The 19,483-nt window shown below is 40.9% G+C and overlaps 1 protein-coding gene across 3 annotated transcripts in view; it reads right to left on the bottom strand.

Moving 5' to 3' along the window:
* Nucleotides 1-19,483, bottom strand: part of Mtm1 (myotubularin 1) — a 102,329-nt gene that overhangs the window by 82,384 nt on the left and 462 nt on the right. The gene's annotated exons all lie outside the window — the stretch shown is intronic.

The following is a 19,483-nucleotide window of genomic DNA, read 5'->3' as shown; positions in this document are numbered from 1 at the left end:
GATCATTAAGTTCACCAATGAATTTTATAAGAGTCAAATACCTGCTAGTAAACAAAGTTTTAAAATAGGAACAAGATCAAGTTCCCATCCACCTGCCAATTCTAAAACTCATGAACCCAGCTGAGCTGCCCCATGAAAGAAAACTGTCTTTCGCTGAATTATTTTCCTCAGGAAGAACTATTCCCAGAAAGCACATTTTAAATGTATAAAAGGCATCTTCTTAAGCAAATGTAAGTGTTGAGTAAACACATATAAAGTTATAGCTATTACGATAATGAATGAGCCCATTCAAAACATTTCCTTACATTCCAAGAACCTTCTGGGCTCTGGGATAAAGGGCCCCAGAGAAAGGTCCAGGGGTGAGGCGGTAATGACAAAGATTCCTTCCTCCAAATGGAATAAGTGGTGGAAGAAAGAACTCGAGGGTCCATGTTCCATTTCTGGAAAAATGAAGCATAAAACAGGCTGCAGGTGGTAATGTGCCATTTCCACCAGTGCCCCCAGGCTGTGTCCTCAAAGGCAGAAGGTGGAACTTTGCTGGCACTTGTTCAAGACACGGAAGTGCTTCCTGGCCTCCCCGTGCACACTCATGCACACGCCCTCTGCCTCTCTGGATGCTGTGTATGTGTCTAGGATTTCATGTCTCCTGCTGTACATACAAACCCTAATCTTACCCACCCACTGCCGGTCCCCATCTTACCTCTCTGCTGGCTTGCCAGAGTTTCCTAAGGGCCAAGGCTGTTTTCTGTTAGAATTCTGCCATATGGCACTGTGCACATGCGCTGCTTGGTGAAGAATGGACTACAGCATTATAGAATCACCTTTGCAATTGTCCTTGACTTTCCAGAAGCTAATCTCCAGCCATTAAATGTACTCTGACCTCTCTGGGGCTGATTTGTGTGCTTTCGACTCTCTTGCACGTCTTTATCATTTTTAACATGTGTACACATAGCTAAATAGTACATCGATGTTACATATTTGAGCTTTCATGTAAATGGAACCACTCCACATCTTCTGTCCCTTCTTTCTTCACAGATTTTTGGGAGCACCATAGTTGAAGAAGGGTGGCACTGCCCATTCCCACTGTTGCTTAGTAGGCCCTACCTCCATAGTCGGTATCCCATTCTCCTCTATTGCCCTTCTGAACTGCTTCTAAGGTTTGCTGTTACAAATAGGGCTGTCACAAGCATTCCTGGACATGTCTCACACCCCTGGTACATACGCATAACAACTGCAACAGTATTTTGAGGCCAGATCTTCCTACACCTTTGCCTGATCTAGCAGCAAATATATTTTAAACTTGATGCATGCTAGGTATAGTGGCACACACTGTAATTTCAGCACTTGGGAGGCTAAGGCAAGAGGATTGTTGCAAGTTTGAGCCCAGCCTGACCCACATAATGAGTTCAAGGCCAGCCTGTATTACAAAGTGAGATCTTGTCTCAAAAAAATACCAAAACAACAACAAAACTTGAAGTATAAGGAGAAGGTAGGTAATGATGAAAATGTAGGCACACCCAACACTTAAAGTTGAACTCCCAAGGCCTGCCACACAGAAATCCGAGCAGGTGGGCGATGGACTAGATTTCCAGGGCTGCTGAAACAAAGTAGCACAGCTTGGATGGCTTAGAACCACAGAAAACAGATTTCCTCTCGGGGCTGGAGGTCAGAGTCTGAAACCAAGGCTCAGCCAGGCCCCAACAGGTGCCCTTTGTGCCTCTAGGGTAAGATGTTGTCTGTGGTGGTGGCTGCAACCCACGGCTTGTCACTGCAGCCTATTTTGTCACACAGTATCATCCCCAGGAGTCTGTGTTTTCTCATGTGTTCTCTTTTAATGACACCAGTCATGGTAGGTTACCTTCTCCATTATGCCCTCATGGTAGCCCTTGGAGTATGACTAATTTTGTCATCAAATGTGGGTCTATCAGAACCATGTTTACTCTTTAGAATATTTCTATTGATGATTTATTAATTATAATCTTATGAATTTTATATTAAACAAGGAGTACTTACTCAACAGGAAAAACATCACAAAAATAAACTACTGTATATTAATATTTATTGTTTATAAAAAGTATCAAAGTTTTCAACATCGACTGGTTTTTGGTGTACAAAGTCTAATACAGAACATAAAAATCAACTCCTAAATGAACTGCAATGAAAATACTGATAGCATACTACAAAAAAACCAATAATCTTTACTTCAGTGATCACACTAAGGCAGTCTGCACACATGACAACAGCCCATTCCACATACATGCATCGCTTACACTGACAGCACGTCTTTTGCTTTTCTGTCTTTTTGTAGGACGCACTTGACATCTCAATGGTCTTGTTGTTTTGTTGGGAGGTTCTTATTATATTATACAGTGTGTAGTAAAAGGGACATAAAATATGAAAATAAATTAAGAAATTCTTAATATGTATTGTGTTTTTAGAATAGACATCAGTATTTTTGCACCAGCTATGTACTTCCTTATGAAACCTAAAAGATAACATCAGAAATAAATTCCTATATGAACTATAATGACAATACCAATAGAACTTGTGGTAGATTACCTAATGGGCAACTTGTGACACCCAGGTGAACTGAATCAGCATGGTGCTGGGCATGGATGGCCCACCTGAGGATTACTGTCAACAGTATAAGAGAGAATTGGGGGTGGGGGAGATGGGTTGCTGCTGGTTCTCCTGGAGGAGCCTGTCTAGCTGACTTTCCTGCTATGAACTTGGCTATTGTCATCTTCAGAGGAGCTGGGGTCCTCGCTGTCCTGAGGATGGCTGCAGTTCTCTTTAGGAGAGTGTTGGTCTTAGTTTGAGCATTGCTTCCCGTTTCCAGTGCAGACCCCTCAGCCTGTTGGCACAGACCCTTCATCCTGCTGGTGCAGACTGTCTGGCTTCCACCATTGACCTTTGGGCCTTCCCAGTGCAGACCACTGATACAGACCAGCGTGAGACATTGTCATGGGATCTTGGATTCCCGGAGGACATTGCCATGGACCCCTGGTCTTCAGCTGGACTCATGCAGGACACTGCTGTGGGATCCAGAGCTTCAGCAGGATTCTTTGGGTCTCTAGGGCATAGGCAGAACTCTTGCACTCTTCTGCATTTGACTGGTCGGCTGGATATTATAAAATCATCCTATGAATTATGTCCTTATTAAATCTATTCTCTTGCAAACCCTGACCAGAATAGAACCCTACCACAAAAATAAGCTTTGCCTCAACTGTCACACCCAAGGCAGTCTTCACACATGACAACTTGTTATAGTATGCATGCTTTGTTTTCCTGTACCTCATTGTAGAGCACAGTTGACATCTTTTTTATTATCTTGATGTCATAGTAGGTCTTTGCGATGCGGCACCTACCTGTCCACCTGTCAGCTCACCAGTGTGCTCCACAATTTGTGTGTGTGTTTGTGTGTGTGTGTGTATTTCCCTGGGTAGAAACATGTTTTTACTCTGCTGTAAATGATCTCTTGTAAGCTCCAGTCCCATATCCTCTAAGAAAATTTCTCCTTGATTTTTTGCACTTGTTATTTTCTTTGTAAAGTATCAAAATATTTATGTCATGCATGTTTAGGATCCAGTAAAGCACAACCATTGGCCAATGCTTTGTGTTTCAAGTGACATCGTAGTTGCTGCATAACTCAGCAACAACATCTACTTCATGTTCAGATTTGTTGTTGAAAGTTTCCCACTCAGGCTTCCATTATGTGGAGGTTTCCCAATCAATATTTCTACCACGGTGTAATGTTGACATCAGCAATACCAGTTTGCTTTTCTTTGCTATATCCGAGGCCATTATATCTTTCTGAAATTCAAAGATTGTACTATATACATTTCTCTGTTTTTAAATTGCAAACATTTCATTTGGAATTACTGCTTTATTCCTGCCTACAGTTCCCGGGGTGGTCAAATTGCGCTCTGTTAGCAAATGTAACATCAATTGGAAAGCAGTAAACCAACTGTCGGATGCCACATTCTGATTAGTTTGGGAGATGGGAGCAACAAGTCCGTTCACGGCGTCATTGGGTCTATTATTCTATGAATAAGGACCTGATGACTGAGTTCCAGGATAAAGGTCTAAACTAAAAGACTAACAAGTCTTTGCATGTACAAGGATATAAATTTTTAGGCCACATTTTGACTCATTACTTTTCCATAAGTCTTTCATTCTATGACAGCCATCTATGACAGCCATGAAGAATCTGTGCTATATTCAGTAGACCTATGAATGCTTTCAGTTCCGCTAGTGAGGTGCCATAATAAATATGTTTTTGAATGTAGCTATTGGTGTATATAAAACATTTTACTTGCATTTTGGCCTTTGCGTATTTTGCAATATCTTATAGCGTTTTGTCTGTTACAATTTCCACCACTGGAATGGCAGTGCAGGCACTCTGTCCAATATGTTTTACCCCTGCCAAGACCTTCATGATATTTTGTTTTTTTTTTTTTTTTTTCTTATCATTTTGAGACAGGGTCTTGCTAGGCAGTTCAGGCTGGCCTTGAGCTCACTTTGTAGCATAAGCCGGTCTCAAGTTCAAGATCCTTCTGCCTCAGCCTCTCAAGTGCTGGGATTACAGGTGTGCACCACCATGTCTGGCTGCCTCTGCTATGTTTTCAGACCTGGTTCTAACACTGGATCATTCCATGTGGTTGCATAGCCATTTTGTAACATTTTAACTAGTCAAATATGCACTCACATTGCTGTTTTCTTTATTATCTGAGTTAAGGATGTTATGTATTCCCTATGTCTGTATCAGTCAATTCTTGCTCCATTTCACTGTAACAGGAACTTTGGCTTACATGACCAGCATCAAAGTCATCATCATCATCGTCATCATCATCATCATCACCATCATACACCCACACCACTCCTCAGTCATGAAAGCATGTATTTTATCATAATGGGTCATCTTCATCATCCATGCATGAGTAATCTGATGATTCACTTTTGATCTCATCCAAAACTTGCAAATCTGGTTTTTCATGTGCCATTATACTGAATTTGGCTACTTCCACCACAAAAATAAAAAATAAACTTTTTTAAAAAAACAAATCATGTAGTGTTGTGGGTCTAATGGACCCTCTGTGATGCTTAGGAAGGCATAATGCAAAACCAATTACATGGAGCATAAAGGTGGCTCCAAATCCCATTTTGACAATTTGTATAGGTGCACACTCCTTGCTGTTCATCATATCAAGTAGGTAAACACATAGATTGCACCTTGTATCCCTCAGGGAAAGGTACTGAGATGCATAATCAGCTACTATAATGCTAAAGTACAAATTTACAGTAGAAAAGTAAGGGATGGGTCCACTGGACTCAGGCTGAAACCTCAAGGTACAAGCTCCATCTGTATACACTTTCCAAGTAAGGTCACATTCTGAGGGTAGGCCTTCAATGTATTTTTTGGGGGGAACATAAGCCACTTCATCAGTTAGCCATATAAATCTAGAAAACAGTCATATCAACATATAATTATATTCAGAGCTATTTGATTTGTTGTGGTGGACCACCTGGATGACTGTCCTTGAATAAAGAGCAATTATCTCCACTGTGGCTAAACCTGACCGTATCTCCATGTACAGATATGTGCAGAGTTGGTGAGGCTAGTTCTTTATCCCTTCAATTGACTCTAAGCAATGTAATAGGGCTGGATGAGGTGCTGATATGTGATCTTTGAAGCAAGGCAATAGTGCTGTTTCCCTGCCCCAGTTACTCCCCCAAAACATGGTTGAGCCTGAGGGATGCACACCAATGCTCCAGGGCTGTCAACTGGGTGAGCCTTGGGATGAGAGGCTATGACTTCCCAGGGCAGAAAAGTTTGCACATCACAGCTGAAGCACTGGCCCCAGGCCCCAAAATATTAGAAGCTACCTCAGTTGTGTTAATGCAGATTGGTCTTTATATATATGCTTCTCTGCATACTGCAGAGGTGCTTTCAGGCCTCCTCCCTAGCTAGCCCAGCTCACAGTACTCATGTGTTTCCCACCATTTTCACAGTCACTCATCCTCTAGCCACTACCTTCTTCATGAATTAACAGAATCTGGGTTGGGCCCTGGGTTGAGGCCTTTGTTCCGATGAACCTTCATCCTGGCCAGACTTAGTTAGGGCCCTTTGGCTCCCCATAACATAAATAAGTCTTAGTATCTTTATTCTCACCATGAGTTACAATGGAAGTGGTACACTGGAGTTAACTTATTGCAATTCCAATAACTTTTCCATGGAATTGCAAATATAAACTTCCTGGATCAAGATGAGGACCAGGAAGGGTTCTCTGTAGTTTGTCCCACCTAAACACACTCAGGGAACACAGATTAAGCAGTACTGAAATATTCATATGGCTTCCTAGAAAAAATAATGAAATGACCCCAGGACAACCATGTCAAAGCCATCCTTTAATCAGCGTATATTATTATTAAATCCTGTTTCCACAGGGTCAAAATCAGTTAGTAAATATATGCTGGGCCACTACTGTGGACCACAATAGATGGTTGCCCCCAAATTGAGATAAGTTTCCAAGGAGCTAACAACAGAGTTGGGGAGATAATGAGCAAACCTAAGACAACTCACACAGCACTAAAGATAATAAACAGGCAGAAGAAATTGAATAGGAGGGCTGGGGATTTAACTCAGTGGCATAAGCACCTGCCTGGCAAGCGTGAAGTCGTGAGTTCGATCCCCGGTTTAAAAAAAAAAAGGAAATGGAGTAAGAATAAAGATGGTAATAGAAACAATTTGACGGCAATGAAACAGAACATCTGCTTAAGGATACTCATCATAGTTTCCATTTTCCAATCACCTGCCATCTACCAGGCACTGATTTAAGCACACATGAAGTCATGTAACCCGCACCAACAACCTTGGAGGACAACTAGTGTTACTACTTTCATATAACAACTGACAGACATGAGGAACAAGGAGGTTAAACAATCTGTTCACCAGTGAGTCGAAGATGGAACTGACATTACCAGATGCCTAATTTTCTAATTGATAATCAAATAAGAGGACATTTGGCTTTCCGCTTAAACAGAATAATTAAACCTTTTTCTGCAATTTCATCTATGTCACAAAATCTGACAAATCACAAGACAGCCACAGCCTTCATTTTACAGATGAGTAAAGACTCCCCTCATCCATGTCCATGAAACACTGTAGTGCCCTTTCTTGTTTGTCCACTGCCACATTTTCCTGTATCATGGAAGTCTACATTAAAAGCATATTAAAAAGGGAAAGTTCTATTATTAGTGGCCAGACACAATAAATATCCTATGAGATGCGACTATAACATAATGAGGCATTTGTTCAAAAGTCTATTATAGTACAAGGAGCAAAATGAGTTATTCATCCAAATAATGCCCTTCAATGCTGTCCATCCATTCCAGCAATGCTATCACTGAAGTGTTCTTCAAGTTCTTCCTCTGAATCTGACATTAGAGGTTTAAGCTACATAAGACACCAATTCATGAATTTGAAACGAAATCCATTTTTAAACCAACAATAACACTCTTCACAATACCAGTGCTCACTCTGTATTTAATACACATGCCTCATAATGATCTAGGCTGAGAGTCAAATGCTGAATCCTCACTCAAAGACTGGTGCCATTGGGAATAATTTTTTTAAGGCACCATGGTCTTTAAGGCTCTTTGGAAGTCAATTCCAAAAAATTTCCAAAAAATGGGCTGAATAATTTTGATTTGGTGCTTTTCTGACCTTGCTTTACATAGGTTTTGAAAATGCTGCATAGGGTCTCCTAATTCTCAAAAAGGTTAGCCTTGACACATCTTAATTATGCCTAATTTACAAGAGCATGTTGATCACGGAGGTTAGCAGAGAGAGCCGCAGTAGGAGAGGTAGCTTCCATGGCAGGACAGGCATTTTGCAGTAACAGAAGAGTGTTCAAAGGGAATCCCCAAAGACTGGTTTAATTAGGATCCTGGCAGACTCAGAAAGAGAAAGACTTACAGTGATCCAGAGAGTACAGACAACAGTCACCCTACTTGGGTAGTTATCTAATTTTCCAGCCATAAATACAAGTAACCACTCATCTGTTACAGAAGAAGGTGAAAGGACTGATCTCAAACATTTTTTGAACTTGGGACTATTGGCAGAGAAGGTCTCACAGACATGGAAAAAATAATCTAAGAAAAAAGGCAGAAATAAGAAAGCCAACAGATAAAGAGGAACAAAAACTGATGTCTACAGAATGGCAGACAAAGAGAATATGAAGACTCCAGTTCTAAAATGACATATGGATCTGACAGAGAATTTTCATGCAAAAGAACAGTACATGGTGCTTCACAGTGGAATTAAAACTTCCAAGCTCCAGATGGAAATTCTGTTATCAACAGTAGAAGGACAAGCGGGGGATAGCAGGTAGGAATGGGTATGGAAGTCTTAATGTAGCCAACCAGATGTTCATATCATCTTCCTGAGGGCTTCTACAAAGCAAGCAAGGGTTTCTACAAACATGATCCAGTATCTAATCCAGAACTTATAAATGTTCAGTAAAGTAGGAACAGCACTTATGAAAACCAACCACTGACATCACACTTAATGGAGAAAATTTCCAAGAGTGGGGAAGGGCAAGGACAGTCACTCTCATAGTTCATATCAAACATCTTTTAGAGATCTTAGCAAGTTCAATAAGTCAAGAAAAAGAAATAAAAGGCATAGCATGTGACATACTGGAAGGATGATGTAAGACTATTTGTAAAGAACATGGTAGTAGATGTGAAAAAAATCCTGAGATGCTACAGAAAAACTACTAAAATAGTAAATTTAGGAAAGCTGCATGATATGCAAGGCCAACATAAAATCAGTGGTATTTGTTGTCTGATGGTTACTTCAGGCCTTCCTCCAGGATAATCTCTTTGTTAACTCAGAACTAACTGCTCCACACCCTGCATCTGCAGAGCCCTACACGTTTTCCACACTCTGTTGGATGGAAGCAAGTCTTTGGCCCCACCAACACCCAAGGTGAGGAAACCACAGGGTGTGAACACAGAGTGTGGGACTCTGGGGGCCAACCTAGGGTTTTTCTGCCACAACAAATACAAATGTAAAAGCTAAAACTAAGATGCTCCAGAGGGAAATGTGGAAGAAGTCTTGGGGGCTTAAATCATGCAAAGATTCTTTAGAAAAGCAAACAGATACAACTTTTAAGGGAAAAAGTACAGTACAGTATTTACACAAGGCAAACAAAAACGTGTCCACACAAAGACCACACAAAGGTTCACAGTACCTTCAGGCATAATGGTCTCAAACTGAATCAAGGCAAATGCTCACTGACCGGTAAGCATATCCAGACTCTGGAATACTTCTCAGCAATAGGAAACCGCTGATTCACGCAACAATATAAAGATAAAAGCAAGAAGTGTTATGTTCTGAGAAGGAAGCTAACTACACAAGAACATGTGAACACATCCTTGCCAAATTTCAAAGAACTAACAGCATTACATTCTCTGGCCATGATGAAATTAAACTAGGAATTGGTTTTGAAAATTCCTAGAAAATATATCTGTAGCCAGGCACGGTGGTGCACACCTGTCGTCCCAGCACTTGGAGGCTGAGGCAGGAGGACTGCTGAGAGTTTAAGACCAGCCTAACTTATGCAGTGAGTTGAAGGCCAGCCTGAACTGAACTACACAGTGAGACGATGTCTTGAAAATATATATATATATATGTATGCAAGAACACACTTTGAAGCAGCTCACAGGTGAATGAATGAGTCACAACAGAAATTAGAATATACTACAACTAAATAATGAAAATACTGCTTTGAAAACTCCAAGCAGTAAAATAAATTCAAAGACAGAAAAAGAAAATGGGTGATCTAGTGAATATATTTTAAGTACAAAGCCAGAGTATGAATAGCATATGAAGTAGACTTTTCTGCATGTAAGGAAAGGGAGGAAAATAAAAACATATATGTATGTATTTGTGTTTATTCAAATTTACAAAAGAAGAACAAAGTAACAAAAGTGATGGGGGAGCCAGCACCTTTGCCCAGGGATAGGACTCAAGCCCGACTTCTGAAACTGAATGTATCCTGATGTAAAGTTTGGCTTTGAAATCATACAAAATTTAAAAATCATTTAAAAATTAATTTTAAAAGTAAAAAACAAATGAACATGATCATTATCAAGTTGCTCCCATAACCACAACTGGCAAACCTCTGGTAAGATCAACCAAGGAAATGAGAACAGGAATGAAAAGGCAACTGTAGACATGGCCAGTATCAACTGGGATTTTAAATATCCCCCGCCCCGCTGGCTCTATGCACACGTTCTATCATCATTCAAGGAACACACCATCCCAGTCTTACACAAACTTTCAGAGAACAGCAATGGGAATAGCATGACTCATTTTATCAGGCTAGCAGAGTGATGGGACTATACTAGACAAAGAGAGTACAGGACAAGGAAAGTCAACTCTTACTCACAGGTACAGACATTAAAATGCTGAAAAAAGGGGCTGGGGATTTAGCTCAGCGGCATAATTGCCTGCCTTGCAAGCAGGCAGTCATGAGTTCGATCCCCGGTACCAATAAAAAAAGAAAAAGACAAAAAAATGCTGAAAAAATATTGCCAATCAAATCCAGTATAGTGGTAATGTACCTCGCACTCATCATGAATTGGCTCTGGGAAGCACAATGAGTACCAAACTAATTGCTCTGGCTGGAAAGGGTGTCGCATCATAAGGCAATGGACACCCAAGTTCCAGCTTGCAACTGGAGCACCAAACCAACCACAAGGACTTGGGACACAACTTTAATGTCAAAACATGCCAAGCACCAAACCTGATGACTTTCAAAGCTGTCAAGTATGTATCGAAGTATGACTGTAGTTGACCCTCCCCACCTTTTTTCCCTCCCTCTGCTTCATTGTTTGTCTTCTCTGATGGAGACAATCTCCTTCTGGGATTCATGGAGCTGTAGTCCTTATTATCTCTTTCTAGAATGTGTTTCAGAATATTTTGGAATGCTGGTTTGAAGGTCATAAACTTCCTTAGATGTTCTTTAGCATGGAAGTATCTTATTTCTCCATCAGTTTTGAAACATAGTTTTGCAGGGTTCATCAATCTGGGTTGAAGGTTGTTTTCTTTTATAACTCGAAACACTTCACTCCAAGTTCTCCTTGATTTGAGAGTTCTTGTTGATAAATCAGCTGTGATAATCAGCTGTGATTCTGATGGGTTTTGCTTTAGAGGTGATTTGTTTCTTTTCCTTAACAGCTTTTGAGGTTCTATTCTTGTGTTGAATTTCTGAAATCTTGAATATTATATGCCTGCCTGTAGATTTTTTTTTTGATTATGGCTAACTGGATTTATATGTCTCAATTATCTGTATATCAAATTCTTTTTCTCTACCAGGGAAGTTTTCTGTCATGATGTCTGTGAACAGTTTTTTTTTGTGTAATCTGCTTTTTCATCGACTCCAATCAATCTTTTTTTTTTTTTGTCTTTTTCATTTTTATCGGTACCGGGGATTGAACTCATGATCACCTGCTTGCAAGGCAGGCACTTATGCCGCTGAGCTAAACCCCAGCCCCAGACTCCAATCAATCTTAAGCTATTCTTCTTTGCTGTATTTAGTGGCTGCTGGATTGACTTTGCATGGTTTCTTGCTATTTTTAAGAAATCAAAGCAATATAAAAGAGGACATAACAACAAAACAGCACAGGTCAGAACATAACTACTGAAGCAAAATAGTATTTCACCACAAGCTATCCTGACATAAAAGTAGTTACCATAGTGTTTCTTTCCTTGAAATCTTTGAGTATAACTTCGTATACTGTAGCATCAAACATATCAAGACAATGTAAAACCATTCAAGAGAATGACAGCATTACAGGGTATTTAGAACCAACTAACAGAAAATGAACAATGGTTTCTGTATTATCTCCTTGACTATAAAAGTTTTTGTTTATATCACATATAATAAAATCCGATAAGATACAACATGTTAAGACCCATGGAGACAGAAGAACAAAAGCTTGATGGGACTTCAAAACAAGATGATATTAAATCAGCACTAGTCATTATGATGTCTTGTTTTCTCCAAAATAGCTGTCCATACCATCCAACCTTCTCCACCTCATTTCTGTTGAGCTCTTTTTCTGTCATTAGTTGTCAGTATGTCTTCTTCATTTCGCTTTCTGCTCCTTTCATTGTGGCCTCTCTGCCACAGTTTATGGAATCTTGGTATTTTTCTCTTTTAGAATGTCCTGTAGTATTCTCTGTAGAGTTGAATTGGTGGTTGCAAATTCCCCTAGTTCCTCTTTATCCTGGAAGCACCCTGTTTCTCCATTAATTTTTTGATGTTATGTCCTCTTTTATCTCAATCTCCTTTTTTATTATTTATTTTTATCTTTTTAATTAAGGGAAAAATAAATAAAAAATAGCAGGATATATTATAGTAACCCACTTTGATTTCCTATTAACTTGATTTGAAACCCTGTATTGCTTTCACCATCTTGATTTGACTGATTTTACTCTATTCTGTTTTGCTTGATAGTACCAAGTTTGGGAGTATAGGCAACAACTGTGAAGACAATAAGATTCACTATGATGCCCATTGTGGTTTGACTATTATCTTCTTTTGAAGTCCTGTAATGTCTCCAATGTTTTGGTTTTATTGGTTTTGTTCTTTACTGGTATGTTCAATTTTATTATAAATGATGATATAGGCAATTCTTTTTAAGATAGCAAGAAGCATTATGGTAACCATTGTTGATCACCTTGTATTCCATTTTTACATTATGTACTATGTCCATCCTTTTGATTTGACTGACTCTGTTTTGTTATGTCACATTTGATTTTATTCTCTTCAAAAAAAGTAATAAGAATTGTGGGAGTAATAAAACCCAAAATGTATAATTGTCATTGTAAAAAAGAGAGGAAAAGAAAGTGCTCTAAAGGACATAACTGCATGTATATTTAAGCGTCTAAGATAGATAACCATATTACTGAGTTTTTGTTGGATCATTGAACAGAACTGTTTGCAGTCTCACTGTTTGAATGCCCACTTTATATGCTTTAATTTTGTAACTTGAACAACTATTTCTAATGACAATATGTAATCTATTAACTAGTGATTTCCTACTGTTTATTTTTTTGAAATTCTGTATAACTTGTACCCTTTTTGTTTTTTTTTCCTTTTTCTCCTTAAATAAAATTATAAAAAAAGAAATCAAAGCATGACTATAGTGAGAAAGATTATGACCACAGTGTGTTCATCTCAGGAATTCAAATTCAATTCATTGCTACAAAGATGTATCAAAAACCCCTTAAAATGGCCCACCATATCAATGGGTTCAAGGAGGGAAAAAACAGGTCTTCACAAAGGCACCAATGGAAATAGATAAAATTCAACTCTCCCCAGAGTGTGCATGAGAAGTGTGTCTACACACAGCCTAAAGTAAATAGACTCCAAAGAAGCACTAGAAACATACCCTCCTCAACAAGGACCCTGGGACCCAATCTAGAGCTCCTGCTTCAGAAAGTCCAGGCGTGATACCAGGGCACTTGTCACAGTACAAAAATCCCTGGGGTCATTCTGATGCCACCACAGGCGGGCAGCCTGCGCACTGCTCGGGATCTTGCTGGCAAGGAGTCAGGCAGATCCTGTGTTTCTTTCTGTCTCCCTGGCCCAGGTGATTTCTAACACATGGAAGCTGGAGAAGGCTCTTGAAGAAGCCATAATCACCAGGAAGGCTGTTAAAACTGCCTGAGTCAGTTTCATCCAAGATTAATTAAATCCCAATGGCTGTGGGTGGGGCTTGGGCACCAGGTATTTAAGACTCCCCTGGGGATCTAATGAGCTGCCAGCATGGTAAACCACTGTTCTCTAGAATTCCCAAGATGAGGAAACTTCTGTTTAGGGACTCTTAAGTGTGCATTTATTGTGCCAAGAAAAAAAACATGCATTCACAAATACCAACCACGCCTTCTTAATGCAGCTTATAAAACTGGCACCAGAAGAGACCTTGGAGCTTTGATAGCCCTACCAAGCTGCAGCTTGGTGGCTAGTGTGCAGCTTGGGAAAGTGTGACCAAGAAGTCATATTACCATGGGTTTCAAAGTGGCTGCTTCCTAGGTGCCCCACCTTGGACCTAACCCCTCTAGAAGAAGCTCAGCGGAGGATATGATTAGTTCCTACCTCAAAGAAATGCTTTAAGGGCTCAAATGAGACATTATGTAAAAGCAGCAGGCCATGGCCTTGGCAAGGATCATGCCTAAGGTTAATGAAACCTATTCCTGGCAGCCAATCGGATAAAATGATCTGCAAATCAAGGCCAAAAGGTAGTTTTCAAAGCTACACTGTCTGACATTCTAGCAACTAGCACAGGCAACTGGGCCAAGTGGAGATACACTGTAAATGTGAAATATAAGCAGAGTTTGGTAACAGTACAAATTACATTGATGACATGTTGAAATGCAGTTTGTATCTACTGGGTTAAATAAAATATATTAAAATTAATCACGTGGTTTTTTTCTTGTTGACTACTAAGAAATTTTAAATCACACATACAGTTTACATTCATCTCCAAGGTTCAGGAAGGGATGTGAACTAGTATTTTCATGTTAGTTTTTTTTTCTGATTTTAATTCTATACAATCATTTGGGGTCTCATTAAAATGCAGATTCTGATGAAGTATTCTGCTGGGGTTCTTAGCAGGTATGGGCCAGGGCCTGCAATTCTGCATTTCTCACGAGCTCCTCAGAGTGGCTACTGAAGAGTAAGGACATCCAGCCAACCTGTATCAACAAAGGTTGATATTAGGTATTCATGAAGTACCTAACAGTGATGGGAACTCCTGGGGAAATTATCAGAGCTCCTATTAGGAAGAAAGGAAATGTCCTGCAGAATTAAGACAGCCTCAATTTTCAAAACTCCTGCACTCTCTTGCACCTAGGGATCTGTAGAGGTGGGGGCCAGCTACGAAAGGCCTCCCTCTAAGGGCGGAAGGAACACAGGCTTTCTCTCCCAGATCTGGGATCACAAATGAGTGGGGGGGACATCTCAGAACTTGGAAGCTCAGAGTAGAAGTCGCAGGGATTCCTTGGATCCTGCTAGTCACAAAACTAGTGTCAATGGCAGCGCCCTCTTGGGCAAGCTTTTCTTCTCACTGTGCCCCCCAAAACAGTACTGTGCAGCAGGTATGCTCTGTGCCATGGCCAGGGGCACTGCTGCACAGGTACATCATTTCTTATTTTAGTAACAGAGCTGGGCCCAGTTCCAGGCCTGCTGGGATTAAGTGCAAAGCCTAGTTTCTTAAATCCCCACCTAAGTAATTTCAGGACCATAAAGGAACCTAAAGGTCATTTAAGGGAATTTAAAGCGCCACCACCCAGCGCTAAGAATGTCCTTTACAACCCACCTCTGCCCCAGGTGCTCCCACGGACAGACAGGTCAGGGATGTCACTCCTGTGGCAGCCCATTGCTTTCTCATACACTGGGGGGAAACTGAGCACTTCGTTCTCGCAGAAGGTTCAAGGATGTGATATCAAAATTTAACAGTTCTCACATGCTAAAGAAGGCACCACTGTGTGTTGTCAAGGTTTCCACAAGGGGATAAGAGCTGAGTGTGTTACAAAGAAGTTACTTTTATTTTTACTTTCAGTTGTCACCCTTCAACTTCCTTTAGCCTTTCCTACCCCAAACAGACCTGCAAGCAAAGCAAAAACTCCCCTACACTCCAACTGCTCATGATGGAGTCCGAAAATCAAGGAACTGGAGAAAGGGGTGACAGAGCAGTGGGTGAGGAGCCTCCCATCACTGGATTCAAATAACTGCCTCATTCATTTACTAGTTGACCATGCAAATAAAGGCTAAGCATGAGCTCTAATTTACCTTGCAGGGGAGCAGCAAGATTTTTAGGCATACAACGGAGTGATTATAACATGCCCAAACGATTCTGAGCAGCACCCCCGACGCACACACCATCCAGGTCAAGTCAGTGAATGTTTACTAAATGTCTACTGTACACACTGGCCATGTTTGGTTTCACACACCCAGAAACATGCCTCCGACCTCAGCCCTCTTTATTACAAGCTTGGAAGAAGAAAACAATTCTCATCGAAATAGGCAGTAGATACCTATCCAGACAGAGTCAAGGAACAACAATGCTGAACTAATGTAAGGACATGAAATTGCATGTAGCTCCATGTGGAGACATTTCAATATACCCAGAAATGGGCTGGAGAAAGGAGAAAACAAGAGGGCCCGAGCCCACGTCACACAGGAGCACAGAAAGAGGTGCTGACCTGCAGGGCAGCTGCTTCTCCAGACCCCTTCCCCATAGCCTCCACCATTTCTCGGCAGAACCTAGGGGCACAAGCATTGAGTCCAGTGTGGTCTGAGGAACACACAGGCCTGCAAACTGCCTGAGGCGGGGTCCAATCTTTGTCAGAATGAGACAAGATTTCCAATCAGAGACACTGTTATACATGCAGGTAACATGTGGTGTGGCCTGCCTTGTGATTGCCTCATAGTTGCTGGGTACATACTACTACCATTTTAGGAATAAATAAAACAGAAACTTGTAAAGTAAGCTGACAGCACTGTGTCCACTTGGGCAATGCAAGAGAACACCAGCATATTTCAATGCTGAGAGAAGGGGGAGACTGAGGCAGAAGGCCACACCTACCCCTACAGGGGCAATAAGCTAAGAACAGGAAGGACAGCTGTTCTCCAAACAGCCATGGCTTACATAACACATTGGTGCAGCGATGCTAATGCTGTGTGGCTTGCCCAGGGACCCGGTGCACATCTGACTCCAGAAAGAAGCAGGTAGGGCAGGTTTTATGAGCTCAGTTGTACTCACGGAAGAGCTACCAGCAGTGACGTAAAACAACTTGTCCAGAGTCACAAGACTGAGGAGAACTTGGACTTGAACACAGCCAGAATTTAAGTGCTAGAAGCTCTTACACCTTGCTCTAACATCACCTGAAATTAAAAGCTCACACCAACAATGAATTGCAGACAAATGTCCAGAAAAATCCAGGTTCCTGGGTTTCTAAAAGGTTAAAAGGACATGGCAATGGCCATTTTTTCCTGAAAAGAGTTCCAAACTGTTCAGGCCAATAATGGTGAACTTTTCCTGTCTACTAAGACTATTTGAAGCACTTAATAGATATTATTCATTCAGTCCTCGTACTATCCCTTTGAAAAGGTACTATTCTAATTTTCATTTTATAGAGAAGGAAACTGAGGCACAGAAGTAACTTGCCTAAGGTCTCATGGGAAGTAACAGAGCCAGGATTCAAATCTAAGGAAACTACCCAATCCAGAGTCCATGCCATGCAGGCAAATGACAGTGCCTGTCCTCCCATTTGCCAAGAAGAAATAAATGAACTGAGAAAGTAGAAAATAAAGAAAGCAGAACTTTAAAGGAGTCAGAAACAGGGAAGAGAAATTACTAAAGAATAATGAAAACAACCGACTGTTCTGTTATAAAACTGAGTAACTTTAGAAATAACTAAAAACTCCTTTGGAATCCTCTGGCCACTGGTAAAAATGTCACCTACTGAGTCTTGAAGAGTCTGTTTTTCTCTTTATTTTGGAGCTCTCAAGAGTATCAAGAGCCACATGTTTTCAGTGGTTTCTAAAGTAACTACATTTTATAAATCCTCCCCTTATTTTGGAGAAGGAATACTGGAATATTTTTGGAACTGCAATCATTCTCTAAGCCTGTAAAAACTTTGTTTTGCTTTGAAGCCACTGAACACAGAGAATAAGAGAGAACTGAGTGGTATTAAACACATGAACTTCCAATGAGTTCTCATTCGTGCCATTTTATTAGTGAGTGCTCTTGTTCCTGGGAACTGGCGTGCCTCTTTACTCTGGAACTATTTCAAAATGAACTTATTTCTTTACAAAGCAAACAACCCACAGATTGACAGTTCAGATAACAGGTTCACAGTACAAAGCAGCATGCAGGAAGAGAATCTAGTGTAAGGTGGCCTCTGCGTGCAGCAGGTGCTGGCATGAAATCAACAACCAATCCTGATCTCTTCAGAACCTTCTGTAGTTTGTGTGCGCTATCTATGTGGGAAAAGAGTGAGAGACAAGAAAGGGGACCTCCCTCCTCCCTCCTCCCTCAGTATTTGGAATCAGTGATTGCATTCAAGAAGGAAAAACGTGTGTAAGGGTAAGGCTGAGGTGAACGTATCCAACAGCACTCACAGGGGAAATGATGACTCCAGAGAATTTCTTGTATTCAGGAAGATTTACTTTTGGATTTATTTGCTTTAATGGAACAGCAGCTTACAATCTAAAACTAAGAATTCAAAGTGATGCCTAAGTCACTCTCCATCATGCTAGCCTGTTTTGTCATTGCAGTTTCAGCGTTCTATTTTTTTATAGTATTCACTACCGGAAAATAGAGCACTGCCTACTTTCTCCTACCTGCCTCCCCCTGCATAAACTCTACTGCGTCGCTTCTGCTGTTTTCCCAGTGCTTAGGCACACTGTGTTTAATGAATGAATGAAACTACCAACAACTTGATAAACACACAATAGACTTTTAAGGTAAGAAGACCAATCATGTAATAACCATATTCAAATCTAAAAGCACCAAAGAATGTTATTCACCTTCAAGCACCTCAAGAGCCTCTCATGTACACCACCAGTCTTAATTTCCCTCCACGGTGTGAAATATCTTAAGAATACATTAGATTTTGTTCAGCCAATCCCCAGAAAAGCAGGAAAAAAGTCATCCTGAGTGAAACCTGGTGATACCTGCTTCTCCCATGGTAAATGCTGGATGAAAGTAAAATGTGTGTATGGAAGTAACAAGCCTGATTTTCCAAGGAAATCCAAAATGGTTTCAACTACAGCAAAACTTCTGGGTCAGTCTGAAGGCTGTAAGGTGGATACTTCACAAGGAATAAAACAGTTGTAATGGTAAAAAGAACCCAGAAGTCGCAGACACCAAGATACTCCCGAGATTTGGCCTGAGATAATAGCTTTGCCATTAAGTTGCCTGGCTTACATTATTTAGTCTCCCTGCGCTTCAGTTCCCTCATCCAGGAAACAAATGAGCTACAGGAACTTCAAGGTGCCAGTCAATTCTAAACTGCTGCAATTCCACCCTTGGCGATCTGGTTTAAACTCCAGGCACAACACACCTCGTCGAACATGGTGTATTCGTTCATAAAGCCTCTAATAGGAGTCTTTAGAACCGATTCACTTCATATTTGCTCAGGCAAAAACTAAAATTAGTTTTCACTTCCTGAGCGCAGCAAAAAGTTAAGGGAGGCAACCCGGTCAAGAGCGCTTGCTCGTGCCTGTGCATACTTCCGACTGCGTATCAGGGAACTAACCGTTCTTCCTCAGATCTTTCCTCAACTGTTGCAAAAACAGATAAAGCAGAGCATGACACAGAAACACCGGCCGGGAGCGGAGATCAAGGCTTCCCGGCTGGTGCTGGTCCCCCGGGGGATGCAGCGGGTGCCCACCCCGCG

This window comes from Cavia porcellus, unplaced genomic scaffold, assembly GCF_034190915.1.
Source record: "Cavia porcellus strain 051 isolate PalLab524CR breed Dunkin Hartley unplaced genomic scaffold, mCavPor4.1 scaffold_3, whole genome shotgun sequence".
Lineage (NCBI taxonomy): Eukaryota > Metazoa > Chordata > Mammalia > Rodentia > Caviidae > Cavia > Cavia porcellus.
This window is presented reverse-complemented; position numbering and strand designations above follow the sequence as displayed.